This window comes from Cebidichthys violaceus, unplaced genomic scaffold (genome assembly GCF_023349555.1).
Source record: "Cebidichthys violaceus isolate CVI_PGR_0920_01 unplaced genomic scaffold, fCebVio1.0.p SCAF_9, whole genome shotgun sequence".
NCBI lineage: Eukaryota > Metazoa > Chordata > Actinopteri > Perciformes > Stichaeidae > Cebidichthys > Cebidichthys violaceus.
The window spans coordinates 13,841,061-13,858,555 of record NW_027176975.1 but is presented as its reverse complement, the minus strand read 5'-3'; the positions used below and the strand labels follow the sequence as shown (position 1 = coordinate 13,858,555).

At 39.1% G+C, this 17,495-nt stretch overlaps 1 long non-coding RNA gene across 1 annotated transcript in view; it reads left to right on the top strand.

Annotated features, from left to right (window-relative positions):
• The window catches only part of LOC137867339 (uncharacterized), a 67,181-nt gene extending 51,136 nt beyond the window's left edge, over positions 1-16,045 (top strand). Inside the window, exons 3-4 of the long non-coding RNA XR_011102167.1 lie at positions 12,227-12,318; positions 14,156-16,045. This is a non-coding gene — a long non-coding RNA (uncharacterized lncRNA). The remainder of the gene's footprint in view (positions 1-12,226; positions 12,319-14,155) is intronic.
• Positions 16,046-17,495: the final 1,450 nt, after the last annotated feature.

Sequence of the window (17,495 nt, the reverse complement as noted above, 5' to 3'; positions counted from 1 at the left end):
AAATGTGATACCGTATTGTTTTCTTATTTTAAGCGGCACAAATACGTGTCAGTGACTCCTACAAAATGTTGTCTCTAAATCCTCAGCCAGACATTTTATAACGGAAACGATGATTTGGGCTTTTACCTCTAAATGAGCAGCTGCAAAATGTAAAAGAAATGTGTATTTGTGTCTGCATATATGGTCTCCCAACAAAATAGACAAAGATAAATATGATTTATTTTGAATTTGCAGCATTTGTTAGCTCACAAAATAACTGTCAAGCAGTACTTTGATATTTGGGCTTTTAAACGAGGATGAGGAAACTAATGACTAAAAACAGTCATATGTGTCTTAATAGCAGGTGCATTGATTAAGGAAACATCACTGTGCCCTAGAAATGACATTTGTATACTATACCAATTAACAGAGATGAAGGAAGTACTCAGACCCTTTAGTAGTAGAAGTAGAAATACTGTAGTCTAAAAATACTTCATTATAAGTGAAATTGCTGAATGTGAAATGTTCTGTAAGTGAAAGTACAGAAGTATAATCAGCTAGAATGTATTAAAAGTGTAATGTCTAACCACGTGATCGAAATAAATGGAGGCCAGAATTGTAGTGTTCTGTAGTTTAGTCGTCCGTGTGTTTACTCTACTACTAACCGGGGGCTTTTAGGTCCATGTATGTTTTGATAGTTTGTTTCTCGGATTAACCGGGGAGGACGAAACAAAAACACAAGTTGTTTTCTCGTTTCTGCAACCTTGACTTTAATCCAATAAACAATCTCTATCATGGCTATTATTGAGACGCTCTAGTTCTTGGTCCTCTCATGTTGGACTGAGGACAGACTGGACGCTACAGTGACTCACTGTCGCCTCTCGAGGTACGAGTGGTAAGACAGGATGGGGCGGGGCTAGCTGCTAAGCCCGCTCATTTGCGTAGATATCTCTGAAACATGATACATTGACGTGTTGTGTGACCTCTTTACATTCCGTTGATGATGTTTGATTATGAACTTTACTGCAAAACTTTTGCTGACAACATATTTCATTCTTATTTCTACTCTTGAAATACAATATCAGCTTGTAGCAATTAAAGCATGGTACAGCTCATTTATGATGATGCTTAGGCATAAAACATTTGGTTAATGTTAGAGATAGAGATAGATTGTGGCTTCTGTTGAATATTGGAAAAGTGACAACTGACTTGAAGCACAAGAAATGATATGTTTACGTGATTAACATCGAACTAAAATCACAGTCTTTCTTTCACCTGAAGTGCTTTGTCGCCTCAGCCTCACCACATGCAGGACTCGAGATGTGAAGCTCTGACTCTGGTGTCAGAGCTTTGTTTTTTTTCGCCCACCACCTTCAAACAACTTCCATCATCACGGAACAAAACGCAGGCAGCAGTCACGTTTCCCGGCAAAAAGCAACTGGCAAAACAAATTAGTGGTATATGCACAAGTTAATACTAATTAACAAGAAAATGTACTGCCTATACATCTACTGCTAACTGACATGTAACCTAATGACTCGTGTTCAGTGCTTGCAGTTCTTTTCCATCAAGTGTAGCATTGTATTATCTCCTGTTTGTATTGGAGTGGATTTTAAAAATAGGTAGATAGAGTTGAATAAGACATTACATTGATCTACGCAGCTGTTACTAAGATGAAATCCATTAAAGATGTTCCTCCACTTTGACACCAACACAAGCAGTTCAATTCTACAGACCTGCCATTCCAACACCAATTTAAGCTTTCAGTAAAAATATTTAGTTTTTGATACGTTTACATTTATTTCCATTGTTTCCATATTCCCTTATGAAGCAATCCATGTTCCCATCATCCCAACACTTCTTCCACTTCTCTATCCTTCTCATATCGTGCGAATCAACATGCAGAGAGCATAGAAACGCAATAACAGTTGGAAGTAATGTTGTGAGTTTTGTCGGGCTTGAATTAATTAAATCATAGCAAATATGAGATATCTGCATGTCCAGACTGTGATCTGGAAATTTGCTGTATTGCAAACCCAGTTTAATTCACAGGTAGCCTCATGATAGCTGAAGCAGAAATGCAATATGTCATGCAGAATTAGTTCAGAGAGAATAAGTTTCAGGGGGAGGCAAAATGTTATGAGGGAGTCCATAATGGCAGAGGCAGCTTTATCTGTGCTGCTCTCTCACACACACTCTAATTACATTTCACAGATTGTACTACAATAGCTGCTGGTAACCTTTAGTGGATGGGCTTTTCAATAATGCAAAGTACACATTTTCATATCTATTTTTCCCACTGTGCTTCCCATTTATTAATTTGCTGAACACAATAAAACAAAGACTCGACGTAATGCGCTCCTTTGCTCAAACGGCACCCAACAAGATAAAAACACAAAGCCGTCTCTCTGTTTTGAAGAATGGCCTTGCATGCAAACCGGCAGCATAATGTCTGACGTTTCCAATTTGAAAGGCCATTTGGTTAGCAAGTGTAAAACGGATGCAACGTTCTTTTGTTCCTGAAACTTCTAGTTTGTATTTGTCTCTCAGTTCCAAATAATTAATGTTCTTTCCCACAATTTAGCTCGTTACCCCATACAATATACTGCATCATATTACAGATAATTCTCCAGCAAACTGCACATCATATAGACATTTTTAAATATATATATATATATATATATATATATAGCCTCCAGCTTCCAGCTGTCTGGAGGCAACTGGACACATATTAAGCTGGAGATGAGGCAGGGTGAGGAGGTAGTGGTTATTCACAGTTTGTCCACTGATAACCACTGATAGCTGGCAGCAGCCTTCAACATACAGTAATACAACATTAATGTCCCTGTTACACTTAACCAATGGAAATACAAAACATTTTATACACCAACGTTCGGGTAATCCATTCTGGATTTGGTCTTCCCATCGCACGAGTAACAAACAAAAGATGGCCAAACAAAGCCTCAGTGTGTTTGGTTCTGATTTATAGTAGATGAAGAATGTTGCCTGTCCTTAACTAACTTTTTTAATAACCTTCCATTAATATCTTGACTTCCAGAATTAAATGTATTCACACCAATGTGACGTCACACAGGTCGGACATTTAAGGTGCGATTTGGCAAAATGTAAAGTTTAAGTTGGTGAATGTTCTGCTTTTATTGTCTGTTCATTTTCAAAGCATAAACAGTTTTATAGTCATGGGCTGAAACATTTTCATTATTTGAATCAGGGAGACAACACTTAACCCTATTGGTTGTTAATGTGGTACCAAAACAAATCCGCTGTACTTTGTCAGCCTCAGCTCTCTCTTTATGCGTCCTCTGAACTAAGGCTCAGCTTTTATGATGAGACTTTTCATTTTCCGTCTATTCAAGGATTCTTTTGTCAATGTAAATTGTGAGCTGGCAAATCAGACAAATGTTGAATATGAACCACTAGCCACGTCCAGCAGCAGCGTTTTGATGTCCTCATATGATAAAGGAGACTGAGTGACGTTTAAAGAACAAATATATATACAAATACACACAAACACAGTTAAAAATAGTTATATCTCAACAACTGAGAGACTTTCTGCTTTCCAATATTTTATAACTGAACTCCATTCTAGCTAAGAATCAAAGCAAAGAGTCATTTTGAGCGTGTTTTAAAATGATGCAGTCTGCAGGTGAAATTCTCTCTGCAGAAAGACCAGATTGTGGCCCTGGGTTAAACAGTTTGCTTCATACCACAAATAACATGTTCCTTTGATCCAAATCAACTATGGCAGCAGCTACAAGGGATTTTTAATTGAATGATTATTGTATTAAATAGTTGCTTTTAATGGAGCGTGCACCTCTGCAATTATTTCCGCTTTAAGAACCTGAACCCTGGGCAGGTCTTTGCAGCCACAGGCGTTTGGTTCGCTTCCAAATGAGTGGTCACTGTTGGTGTGAAGTCTGTCTTTTTTTATTTGCAACAGAAGACCAGGCTGATAAGTAAATACATTTATGCATATATATATATATATATATATATATATATATATATATATATACACATATATACATATATACATATACACACATACTTTACACAACAATTTACACAAACAGTTTGTCCACAAGAGCTTGGCTGTGACTTGGGCCTGGCAGCAACAACACTGAACAGATTCACAGCCCAGAAGGTCCTTTCAAGTATTACGCCTTGTCTTGTCTCATCCTTTTTACAAGTATAAAAAAAGAATTCAAATAACTACTAATAGAACAGATCTGAGAAACTTCCTTAATCCTGTGATATTTTCCCAGATTGGATCAATATTTGCCAGAACTGTCTTCTTATCTACGCAGTCTGATGCATTATTGAATGTATGAAAGAAGTGATAGTGGTAGCCGTAATCTTTTCTAAATCCAAGCACGATCCCAGGTTATGGGATCATTTATGAAAGATCCTGCTGTTGTGTGGGATGATATTTTCTCTGACATCAGAAAGATGGAGAGTTCACATAATCAAACATCAGACAGAAAGCCTCCTACACTTTTTGCAAAGACTCTAAATGAAGCTACAGTGCAGAATCCCTCTTCATTCTGACTGCTACCGTTACGTTTAAAAACTAAGACACATGTCCAGAAACCTAATATATGCTACTCTGTTTCCGATTAAAATGTATCTCGTAAAAGTACCAAAATGATATACAGTAAAGTAATGGAGATGAGCCAGATTTTGCAGTTATCTGGCACATATTTGGGCCAAAGCTTCACCGTGTGTGTTTCTATGTTCCTTCACAAGTCGAAGGAAAGTCTCATTTGGCATGCTGGTAGCGATGCTTGGGGACAGCTTTCTTTTTAAATTATGTATAATATGTATATTATATGCAGTATTAAAAGTCATAAAAGGGATAGGGATGTCACATTTTAAGGGATAGAATGCTTTAATTAGAGCATAAGCTACAATCATACCATCTTCTGTGGAATTGGTTAGATTCTTGGGAATTTACAGCTGCCAATAACCAAATGATCTTACTAGCTGAAAAAAAAAGTGTTCAGTACTGAAGGCATTTGAGTCTCACACACACACACACACACACACACACACACACACACAATACAAAACACTCTAACAGCCATGGTGAACAATAAATTGGAGAGGGGTGAATGGCAAGATTTGTGTCCAGTGCTTGGCTTGAGAGGAGGCTGTCATAAGAACAATTCAACACATATCAAAATGAGCCCGTCTTTATCACAATAATTAGGGGCATTTACAGTGGTTTTGTGTACAGTTATTCTGCTTCATTAAAGACAGTCAGGAGAGATATATCTATTGTGAGAAGCCTCTGCACCTGGCTGATGACAGTGAGAGGAAACACTTGATTAAAGAAAAACACGCATTGCTGTGACTCACTTCAACATGCCCATAATGTAGTTTTTATGCTAGCTTCACTCGGGAATATCAAAGCTTTTTTGATTTTGATTTACAGTTACATGTAATGGTATTGCAACTTATTATTGTATTTAATTGTTTTGAATTCACATTGAAATATCAACACATTCTCACCCCAACTCGTTAAATACCAACGCGTGTTCTGTGGCCATAAAACTTTAAACCATGACGCACAGATACCCCTCAAGTGTCAGCGTTGGACGTTTCAGGGACGGCATGTCGTTTTCCACTCGTTTCATGCATACTGTCTTTTCAAAATAAACTCTGTCTTCACAGGAAGTTAGGTTCAATATTAAAAAAACACTTAGTAGGGTTGGTTGATGTTAACTTGACTGACTAACAACTCAGGTAAAGGGCGACTCATGTGGGTCATGTGACTAACAAGCGTCGGTATTTGATGAGTTGGGAGTGAGATTGGGTTGGAAATATATAGCAACGGTAACAAAAATAGCCCTTCCTGGCATGTTGGAGTCACTGCTCTTAACCAGTGAATAGACCGGCACATGATCCACAGTAAAACCACAACTTTGGTTTTTGAATGCATTAAACAATTGAGATTTAACATGTTTATTATTGAGCAGGTAGGTGTATTTTGGTTTTAGTTAAATTCTGGGGTTATGTATATAGTGCCTAGAGCATATATGCAGCAAGGCCCATCATAACAACAGAACCCAAACATACAAACATTTTGCAAAAGGTCCCATTGTGGGCCGCGTCAGTCATTCCAAATAGGCTCACTTTTTGGGAGCAGTATGCTTTGGTCAGGGCAGAGAAGTGAAACAAAGTACTTTAAGCCCGACATTGGAAAGCCTGCAATATCTGCAATATTACATTGTTAGCATTAAAAGTAAACTGAATAAATAGTTAGACAGACTGTTTCTGTTATTTAAAACAATATTAGAGCATCTCGAGCAATACGAGAGGAAATATGATCTGTTTACTTTAGTGGTTTACTACAGTATGTTCAAATATTACTGCTGCAAATGAACCTTCAGCAGAAACATTTAATAGCTGAGACTTAGTCATTATTTAACATCACTCCCTGTTTTAACACCAGTCATGAGTTTAAGAGTGGTTTTCTAATCTTGCTTTAAAATGTTTATATATATATATATATATATTTGGTTTGTGCTTTGAAGTTTCTTAAGTTTTATTATGTTACTCCTGTGCTGCGACAGACTAGGCTATCAGGTGTTATAAACTAACTCCCCTTAAATCTGCAAAATGCAGTATGCTTCATCCACTGAAGTCTCATTCATTTGTCTTTTATTATGAAATGCTGTGTAATCCTTTCTCAGTGTTGAAGTTAGAGCTAGATGGTTTTCCACCTTTGTCTCATGCCCCAGGTACAATGAAGCCCCTCAAAAACCCGCACTGATTTCCTTTATAACCAGATGCATGTGTTTACTAGGGCGAGCTAGATTTGTGTGCTATGCCACTGACTTTGGTTGTACAGACTTGGACCAGACTCTGACTGTTTATTTGGCCCACTTCCCTGGTTAAAGAAATTCACTGAATAGTTTTTCATAAACACACAATGGCTGTCTCATGGACTATAATGCATTTCGCAGGTATTGCCAGGAGACAGCCTGTACAATCTGAATTGGCAAACAGTTTTTTTTACACTGCCAAAGAGGTCATATTGCACTTTTTTTCAACAATACATCAAAGTGTTCACACTAGACAATCACCGATTGTTCCCAGGCTCAAACAAAGAAGAAACACGGGACGATGAAGGGGAATGAATGGGCTTCACATTCCACTGATCTGCCTGGCAAAAAACTGTGTTCTCTACAAAGATACTACCGATACTTTCATGACTGACTTCATGCATGCTGCATAGCAAAAAGTATTCACGCATACATGTGTAGCACACTTCTTAAATACAATGTCACTACTCTTGTACAACAGTAGAATCTGAAGGTGCTGGGCAGAGGTTAGGGTTTGTTCCCGCTTTTTCACCATTCATGCTTTATAATCAACACAGGATCATGTGACCACAAAAGACAGTGCAAGATTACTACCTTTATTTAACTTGAAGGCATTGGGGGAAATGATCCATGAGTTTTTTAAATACATATCAAAAATTTGAAATGTAGAGATGAATCCCTTTGAATAAAAAATGTTTTCATATGTTCTGAGGTACGCCGTTGGGTCATAATGTTTAAATTTACTGGCCAAGTGGCCATGTTAGGTAGAGTGGCGGTTGGTGGAGCAGGGGTAACATTAAGCACAGACAATATTATTCCCCTCCTACATATCTTAGGGTCAGACAGGACCCATTCCTCATTTCACTGTCTTTGATTTAATAATGCACCCATACTCTGGAAAATGAGGAGCACGACTGATCGCTTTTTTACTTTTCTCTGAAGTTAGCTTGTCATCGCTCTCTCCCCTCTTTAACAGCCCTACCCAAACTTAAGTCCACCCTCTACCCCCAGCCACTCTAAAATCCATCACCACACATCTCTGTCAGTGCCGGAGAGACTCGGGAGTCGGGTGCACTGAGTTGTCCACGCTCGCCCAAGCACCAGTGGACCTCCGATGGGGAAATGCTTGGCTGCAGAGAAACCTGCACGAAATTAAATTCTCCACTTGGCTGAGTAGGGTGACTCGTCCTGGTCTGCCGGCCTGTTCCTTCATTATTCCTGGGCTGATAACTGACTGAACGGGATGTCTTGTCTGTTTAATGCCAGCTCAGCTGCTTCATGGAAGGAACGGGCTTGTCACTCTCCGCTATAACACACTGTATTACCATCTCCACTTCATTTATTTGGCTCAGATTTCCTGCGCCCGTCAAGCCACCCCGTCTCCCCCCCAAAGACACTTGCAATTCACCACTGCTCAACCTTCTGCATCTTTTCGGAAACTATTCAAAATAACCTGTCTAAAATTTTCATTAAAATGTCATTTAGATGTCACACCGGCGATTCAGATTGTAAACAATAAAGGTGATCTTAATTGTAGTTTTTCATACCCCTCCTAGTGTTCTGTGGATGGCATCAGTTAGAATTTTTTTCAATGTGCACCTTTTTATCGGCAGATGTAAAAAAGAAAACAAAAATAATAACACTATCGTCTTCCCTTAAGTACGAAAACAAAACAATGACAAATACCCACTGACCACAAAAAAATGCTAGCACAGAGGTTGCCGGTGCTGGAGCAGACAGTAGGCTTTGCTTCCCTGCATTTATGGGCATTGAGTTAAAGGTTTCTGCATGAGGGCACTGCATGATTGAACGTTGTGATATGGAAACACAGGCAGGCAGCCACTGTCAAAGACACGGCTTGCACTTGACCCCGCAAGCACTCAGCCCCTGGCCCCCCCCAACCCACTTTAGCGGCTCGAGAAATGGCTTTTTCTTCTCAGCTTGCTTGCTTTGTGGCATTTGCCGAATTAGAATGAATATATCCGTTCCTAATGCACTGGCATATAGTATGCTTATCATAATTCATAGCCTTAATGCAGGCTTTTAAGTGCACGTAGTGGTGTTGAGCCTTCGGTGCTCATTAAGGCTAATCAATGGCAAATGCTATTGTCTTATTGGCACACGGTCGCTTAACATTGAGCATCAAACATAATCGAAGGCTGGCTTTAGAGCAAAACCTTCTCAGAGAGAATAGTAATACGTGTTTGAAAAAAGAGAGAGAGGGGGAACAATATTTGGAAGTCATTAAACATCCAACGCCCACTCCTTCTTTGTAACCACAAAGCCAATAGCATTGTTGAACAAAATGCTTTCCAATGTGACAATTGATTGCTGTTTGAGGTAGTTGTTGGTTGATTTCATAATTGGTATAATTTTTCACAAGTACATGAGTGTCATGCCATGATGGGCTTTAGAATCCTGGTAATGCAGTGGCCCGTAGTTCAACCTTAAGATCAATAATGTATTAAAACCAAGAGCTTATTGAAATAATAGAAGGGTTTTTCTTCGCCAGGGAAGAAAGGCAAAGAAAAGAAAAATGCACCAAAGAGAAGCACTTGATTCTACGCCAGGCCTTCACTGTGAAGTGCATTGTTTTCATGCCAGTGCTTTTACTCCAAGAAATAAAAGGACAGAGAAAGTCTCGGTGATGTGAAAACTCTGGACTCCGTGTTATTGACATACAGTACAATGTGCAAGCAGCATAAAGCAGCACTTGATAACTCAGAGTCCAAATGATCTGTGAACACAAACTGTTCATTTTTCTTCTTATTTGCAAAGCAGTCAGCGAGTTGATGAAGTAAATGATCCCAGACCGGTTTTGCCTACACAGGTCATTATCGCAGAAGCCTGATCATTGTATAACATTTGGCAATTTGTGGCTCCCTGCTGCTATATCTTCCTGTTGGATCTCCCTGTTTTGACAGTGTTTGAGAGAGGAACACTCTGTGAGGTGTCAGGTGAAGACTATATGTGACAGATTTGGAGGGGAAATCAAGAGAAGACAAACAGGCAGCTAAATGCCTGGGAAATGTCTCAGCACTCAGACAAAAGGCGATAAGTGCTGTTGACGTGGACATGACAAGCTAGCAACAGTAAACCTCAGGACACGCAGTCCCACCGGGGGCCCAGGAGTGGACACAATTCTCGATGACTGCTGAAAGAGCTTAACAGCTCTTATGAAGTGAATTAACAAGAAGCTGGAAGCCCCCCCCTCACCACCACCACCACCACCACACACACAACTTCAACCACCGCTGCCTTTCTACTGTAAGCTCTTTGATGTTTCCTTGTTTCTCCCCGACAGTCAGCTTTGGTTTTGATCAAGGTTTGATTTCCTGTGACATATTTGATACATATTATGAAAGCAATACATGCCCTCATAGAGAGGCAGGAGTGTCTCTAAACTTTAACTGTTGCAGAGCGGTATGCCGAACAGGGCAATGACAGAAGTACATCTCCTATCCACATTGACTGCAAAAAAAAAAAAGAAAGAATAAATCCGTACCTAAGAAGTCATACAAGTAAAATGAATGTGTAAAGTTTCCTCACACTGGTGTTGATTTCTTTTCAAAGTGCTTATGGCTGTACACTGTCATGAGAGGCTGACAGAAAAAAGGGAATATTGTGCTTTTATTTCAAGAACATCAGAGGACCTGGCTTTTCTATTCCAAACACTGAGGAGTACAATGCCATCAGTGTCACATACAAGACATACAGATAAGACTTTATTAAGTTGCCCACATCAATGTAATATCAATAAAAGGCAAAATACGTCATCGAAGTTGAAGTAAATATATTTTATTTAATATGCCTACAGTATTTTACAGTGGTTGAAATTGAGCCACTGCGTTTACTCAAGTACTGTGCTTAAGTATACTTTTGAGGTACTTGTAGCATACTGAACTTTATGCTTTTTTTTATGTTCTAGTATTTATTATTCTACTTTGCTACATTTACTTGTTCATTTTTACTCAAATTTATTTGACAGTTGTCATCACAAATTACTTTACCAGCTACAACATTCAATTCCAGACGAGTTAATTGCTTCAGTGATGATGATCTAAATAGTATAATGTACAATTTAATATTAACTATGGCACAATAATTTCTGCTGTATAATAAGTACTTTAACTTTTGATTATTCAAGTACATTTTCTGAATCTACGTAAGTACATTTAAAATGTAGAATAGAACATTTTAACACTGGTATTTCCATATTGATATTGCAGCGGGCACAAACTGCAAACACAACGCTGACATATTATCACATTTTAAGTTGTTATGAATAATTTGTTAGCAGAAAATTTCCTCCATCAGTTACAGGGCAGAATTAGCTTTCATTTGTGGCAACCTGAGGTCAAATATTCACTCTCTTTAAGCTCTGTTTTGGTCTCCACCAACTCCTGAAGGAAATACTTGGCTCTTTAGCTGTTGAATGCTCTACCATGTTTACTAGCTAGTAGTTGATCAACGTGCCTCCTGTTTTCTGCAAGCGTAAGTCAGATTTTAGTGCTTTTGTGCGGCCAAAAACGTTGAAATGAAAACAGTGAGAGTGAACAAAAATGAAAACAAAATATGCGGCCCAGAAAACCCAAACAATGAGCTCCAATACGCTGTAATGCTCCATGTGGCTAAAGGTACCTGACTCATGTGATAATCCTCATTCATTTCATAATGGCAAGTGACTTCTGTCACATTCAAGTGATCATCTGAGCCATTGCTAATATAAAATAATGATTATAGCATCGTTAAGTAAAGAATGAGAATACCTCCTCCACCACTACTAGTTTATGAGATAACACAAGTGCTATATGGCTAATGGTAGATACATTTTGCCCAATCTGTGAGCATCCCAGTGTCTTTTCAATAACACCCACATCATACAACATTCGCCTCAGACGCCACCGCTCCATCCAGTTGTATGATACCTAAAAAAAATGAATGCACACCCAGGTTTGAAATGTCTGCCCAGAAATGTTTGGCGAATCAAAATTTGGATAAAAACATTTGAATTACAGAACACAACTGTGATGTCTGCCCTCCTGGACTGCCAGATCATGAATATATATTGCATTATGAAGATGTGATGACATTTAGAGCAATCACATTTAACCCTCTCCTCTTGTGCCTCTGTTTCTCCTCCTCTCTCCGCTAATGCATTTTGCAGCAAGGGATGCATCTTAAAAGATTCAGGGAGAAATGTCAGCCAAGGCAGACACTGCTTGAGAGCTGGGGTCATTTCAGACTGGTTTCTGAATTCTGGAGAGCACACACACACACAAAGGTGCTCTGTCTTTCACTCCCCCCCATCCCCCCTTTTTTTCCTTTTCCATTCTGCCTCAGCCCCTTTCCACTCTAAATATTTCTGTTGGTTTACCCTTGTCCATGTGATTGTGTTGCAGGTAGCAAAGACTCACCACCGCGCGCGAGAGAGGGAGAGGCTTGACCAGTTGGGCGCTGTCTCCCACCTCATTACCAGATGCAAATGAAACGGGTACACATGTTTAATATTTAGTGGCAGCAGAAATGTCAGTCTGGCACAAGATGGAATTAAACAGCACTGTCAGCGCAAGTGAACTCAAGGCTTTCTCAGCTATTTCACTTCATATTGAGTTACTGTCACAATTTATTTCACAGCGGTGGGACGACTAGTGTGAAAATGTTCTGTGATGCCTTTAAGGATGGAAGGGGAATCAAGGAAGAAGTGTGAAGGGTATTGTTCAGATGAGGCTTTGTATTTATGTCTGAGCTCTGTAACAAAGCTTTATTGTCTTAACAAAGCCCTACTATTCATTAGGACTTTTTTTTTAGATTATGGTTCTATTTTATTGGCTAGTATACTGATGAAACACAAAAGTGAGAGCTGGCAAACTCACAATATTGTTAATATGCACATTGAACTACTGAGCCACAGACCTCCCAAGAGAAGGCTTTGGTTTAACTAATCCTGATGATCCTTACCCATATCAAATGTGTCATCCAGGCCACACCAAGAAGGCATGAAGGATTTAAAGCAATGTGAGTTTCCTGCTGCTAGCAGGAAAGTAATATTTCTAATAGCTCACAGAAACATCACATGCTTAAAAACAGTGGAATATGTTGTCTCCAAAAAAAACCGTCCAATTGGATTTTGCACTCTTGTCAGCACACACCGATGCATATTATCAGATTCTGTGCTAAAGCAAGTTAATGTTCATTCTAATCAGCATGGCAGATAACACCGGGACCCACAGGGACCTAATTAAAGATACTGTACATGAGAGGTTTATCTTCGCAGCTCTGGTGAAAGTCCCCACGTTGGTTTATCATGGCAAGATGGAAGGAAGTAGAATTAAGTGTATGTTCAGTTGTTATTTCATGTAAGAGCAATGTTTTTGACTGATGCATTTGGAAGTGATTCTTCTTTCGTCATGTCATATTTAAAGGGCTTAGTGAGAGGTGGGATGAGGGTAGGCATGGTCAGATCAAAGAGAAAGGGGACCTTGGAAAAAGTTGTATTTTTAATTAATTGAAAGCATTATCAGGCAATATTGTATGAGTGAATGGCAAATGAAAAAAGTTTTGCCGTGGACAGGCAGTCAATGAACTCCCACTGCCTTCTAAAAAAACCAGAAGCGTTTCATTATTCCAAGGTGAGGGCTTTAAAACAGCATTTTAAATGTTACCCCGCTGTTCAAGATCATGAAAACCTTTAATTTCATGCAAATGAACCGCAAGGAGCATGGAGCTTAATGTAAACGAATGCTTCTTTTGTACTGCTGTAGGAGTGAGCTGGAGAGAGAGGCCTGGATGAAAATTCCCAAGGATTCTTTAATTGCTATCTGAAATTATGTAAATCCCTCTGCTAGGCTGAGTGCAATTATCCAGCGCCTCTCGCTGCCAGCTTTACTAATGTCTAACAAAATATCGGTGGCTGACATTTAGACGTGGTAATGCAAATGAGAATTAATTTTTCTTCCAAGACAAAGGGCAGTGGAAAGATCACACCATTTTATACAATAAAGGCTGGAAAAAGTAGGGTTTGCAAGATGAAAAAAAAAAAATGTTGATCAAGAAATGAGCCAAGCATTGAAGCCCATTTAATATCAGTGCAGCATGGTACCGAATAAGATTATTTTCCCCATTCTGCACTATTAATCTATTTCTATTGCCACAGAGAGGCATACTGCAAGCAGTAGATATTCATTTAGGGATAGAATTAATTGCAGAGTGTGCCTCATTTCTTAGTAATGATATGGGGAACCCTCCCTGCTCCCCATTGTTAGAACACGTTCCTGCCATGGCTGTGATGTTGGACTGTTTGGGTCACATTTTTCCATTTATCTCCCCAGGTACAGAGATGGATGTGGGCCAGGCACTGCAGCCTGGTGAGACTCCCCCGTGTGCAGCTCAGAACACCTGTCCCGCTGTGCGTCGGCACCCCCAATCTTTACCAGGCCAAGGAGGAGCACCATCTTTCTCCATAACACTTTCCCTAACCCGTTGTCTCCCGGGACACCCAAAGGAGCAAATTGAGGAGGAACCAAGGGGCCGATGTTAACGGGGAGATCTGCCGCCCCAAAACTGCATTTCTTAAAACCAGAAATCAAATTACAACCTGCTGACGTGGAGAAAAAAAAATGGCTATTAATATTTCAGTATGGATACTGTGTGCAAAACCCCTCCAGCTGTGCGAGAATTCTCAGATTCAGGGGAAAAAACAGTATGATACACCAACAAGTGCCTGTCTACAGCGCCTCTATCACACCAGCATGTTCTAACAAAGCCACTAATGTGCTAGCAAAAACAAAAGCAGACAAATGATGCACACTTGGAGTCAGTGGTAACCAGGTTACGTCTTGTGAGGCTGCTGTGGGATGAACAGCTTTTACTATTGTATTCTCTAATGTCGCTGTTCAAAGAAAACCATGTACCAGGCAGAATCTACTAATTTGATGATATTGAATTTTACGTACAATAATATAGTATAGATTAGCTGAATAATGATGTGTCACAAAGCTAACATATAAGGCTGTTTTCTGAGCTCATGAAGAGTTGACATTTCAGTTACATAGTAGCCACTACCAGCTAACTTTGGGTGATGAACCACATGTTAACAGCAAAAACACCTGCAAGTCTGCTGTTGTGTTTTTAGAAAAAAACAATCATTAAACCCTTGACTTTCATAATTCACTTCATTCCCCAAATTCATATCAGCTAACACACATCATTATTTTTTGTTTCATATGATGTCAATGGCATTGCATAATGTGTCAAACTTTTGATGTACACATATTTAGATTTCTTAAATTATTTTCAAATTGACTGTAATCAGTCTGTCTCATATAGAGGAGAAATCATCACAGGTCGCTTTGAAAATTCACCACACAAGGCCTTTATTTTGTTTCAGAGATGGCCTGTCGAATGGAAAGCTTTATCGTGCATGCTTATGTTATCTCGCGTTCTCCACCCACTGCTAATGCGCTGCATTTGTAGGTATTTACTATTGTATATAACCCCCACAGCACCTCACGTCACCCTCCTTCTTCTCCTCATCTCCAGCTCTCTAACCTCCATCTTCCCCTGCCCCTCCACCACCTGTACATCCATCAGAGGGCTGTCATGGTAGAGGGGCTTCAATGCTCCTTCCTGATGCGGCCATCAAGGGCCCTCCATCTAACACAAGCCGACACATCATAATAACAGTAAGAGGCCTTTCCTGTCCAGTGTCATGCTTGGAGAGATTAGTTCCCCTCCACAAAACCCAGGTAATTTGCTTTTGCTGAAACACATTTGTAGATCGTATTCTTTCAGGTTAACTAGTTCATGAGAGGAGATGAGACACTTGCTGCACAGTGTTTGCTTCTTTATGCCATTATTCCCCTCAGCTGTTTTAAGTACAAACCAAGCAGCTTTTCGTGCATCTACATGGAGCGTGTCTGTGCTCAGGTGAATGCATATGTGTATTGCTTTAGCAGTTTGAAATTCAAGAATTCTATTATAGATTTTGACTTCACATACATGCATATTATATTAGGGTGCATCAGCATTGATCAGTCAATACATGTGCTCTTACTTTTCCAAACATCCCCAGGATAAAAAATTTAATTATGATACCCAAATATTGTTAATGTGTTTACTTGGTGAACTTAACAATACCTGATACCTGTTTTACTTTTTCTAGTAGATGTGATGACTACTTAGAGTTAAGTCAATAAAACATATTTGTCATTATTTTCATACTGAATTACTGCATAGGTAAGGGTTTGAATATGTCACTCACTTAATGGGACATCCATCTATAACGCTGATTTAAAGACTGTCAATTATCAAATTTGGCCTGGGGCTTTTAAAAAATATTTATTTATACTGATAATAATACATAATTTTCTAAAAAACAAATACAAAAACAAAAAGTCTTTGAGCAGGAGTTAATTTACTTCTTTATTAATCACAGAGGGCTGCTCTAAATCCCCTCTGTGGGATGTGCTCTATGTCTTTTCACATTTGCTGCATGATCATATTTCATAAACACTGCATTTGAATTTTTATGTACAGAGTATGCAATATTCATGATAAACTGAATATGTAAATAGGTAACCTTTATTTATGAGTCCCTGCCAGACTCGTACTCTTAAGTATTACTTTGGATGATAAGATGGATGGACATAAATTGTTAGTTAGGGGAATACTTGTGTGGCCATGGAATGATTGATAATTAACAGCTTAATCTATAGAGGTTGGAGGTCATAATTCTCCTGCTTTCCTCTGACTTTTTATTTAAGGCTGAAAGAATAAATGATCGTATTTGTAAGTCTAAACAATGGCCAAAAAATCTACTTCCCCTGAAAGAGAGACAGAAAGATGTGCTCTTATGCTGCTGGCTGACTTCTATTAGGATGCATAGCACTGCTGTTCAGAGCTGAGAATATCTGCAAATTTATTTGAATGAATCACCCATGAAAGGGCCCAAAACTAGTCAAGTCTGTATCTTTTAGTCACACATTTAATCCTAATGCTACATTCCATTACATTTCCAGCCTGTAAGTGCCTTGGAATTACCCATCCCATCCTGAAGGAGTCCTTTTTCTTATTGTTTAGAGAGTGGTTAGCATGCCGGGGATGCTCCAAATACGATTTTACATCCACTTATGGAAATCCATTGTTCCTTGAACATTTCCACATACAAACCAATATATGCTTTTCTAAGAGGTCTAAGACCTCAATTACATCAAAGGCAGTTTGTCCTGCTGCTGGGCTGCCGGCTAAAGGGCTTAAACAACTGTGTCAATGCTACCCCCTTGTGACCGCACTGCAGCAGAAGCATTTCCTAACAGCCATCTCTCATTGTAAGAAATATTGGAGAAATGGTTCACTTCAAAAACAAAAAAAACATACAACATTTTAAACATTGTGAAATATCAAAAAAGGAATTATATAAAGCAAACATTTTCAACATTACAATGTTACACTAATGGCCATTGTTCTGCATGTGTTTCTGTGTAACACACCTTCATCACAATAGAGTCTGTGTGGTACGACTTGTTTTGAAGGGCAATTGTCTTACGTCCTCGCTGTAGTTTGAACTATGAAGCAGTGAATAATAAAGATTAAAAGAAAGTCTGAGGGATTCTATTTGCACAATGGAATTGAAATGTGTCATCACAGCACCGATTGCATTTGTAGCTCCCA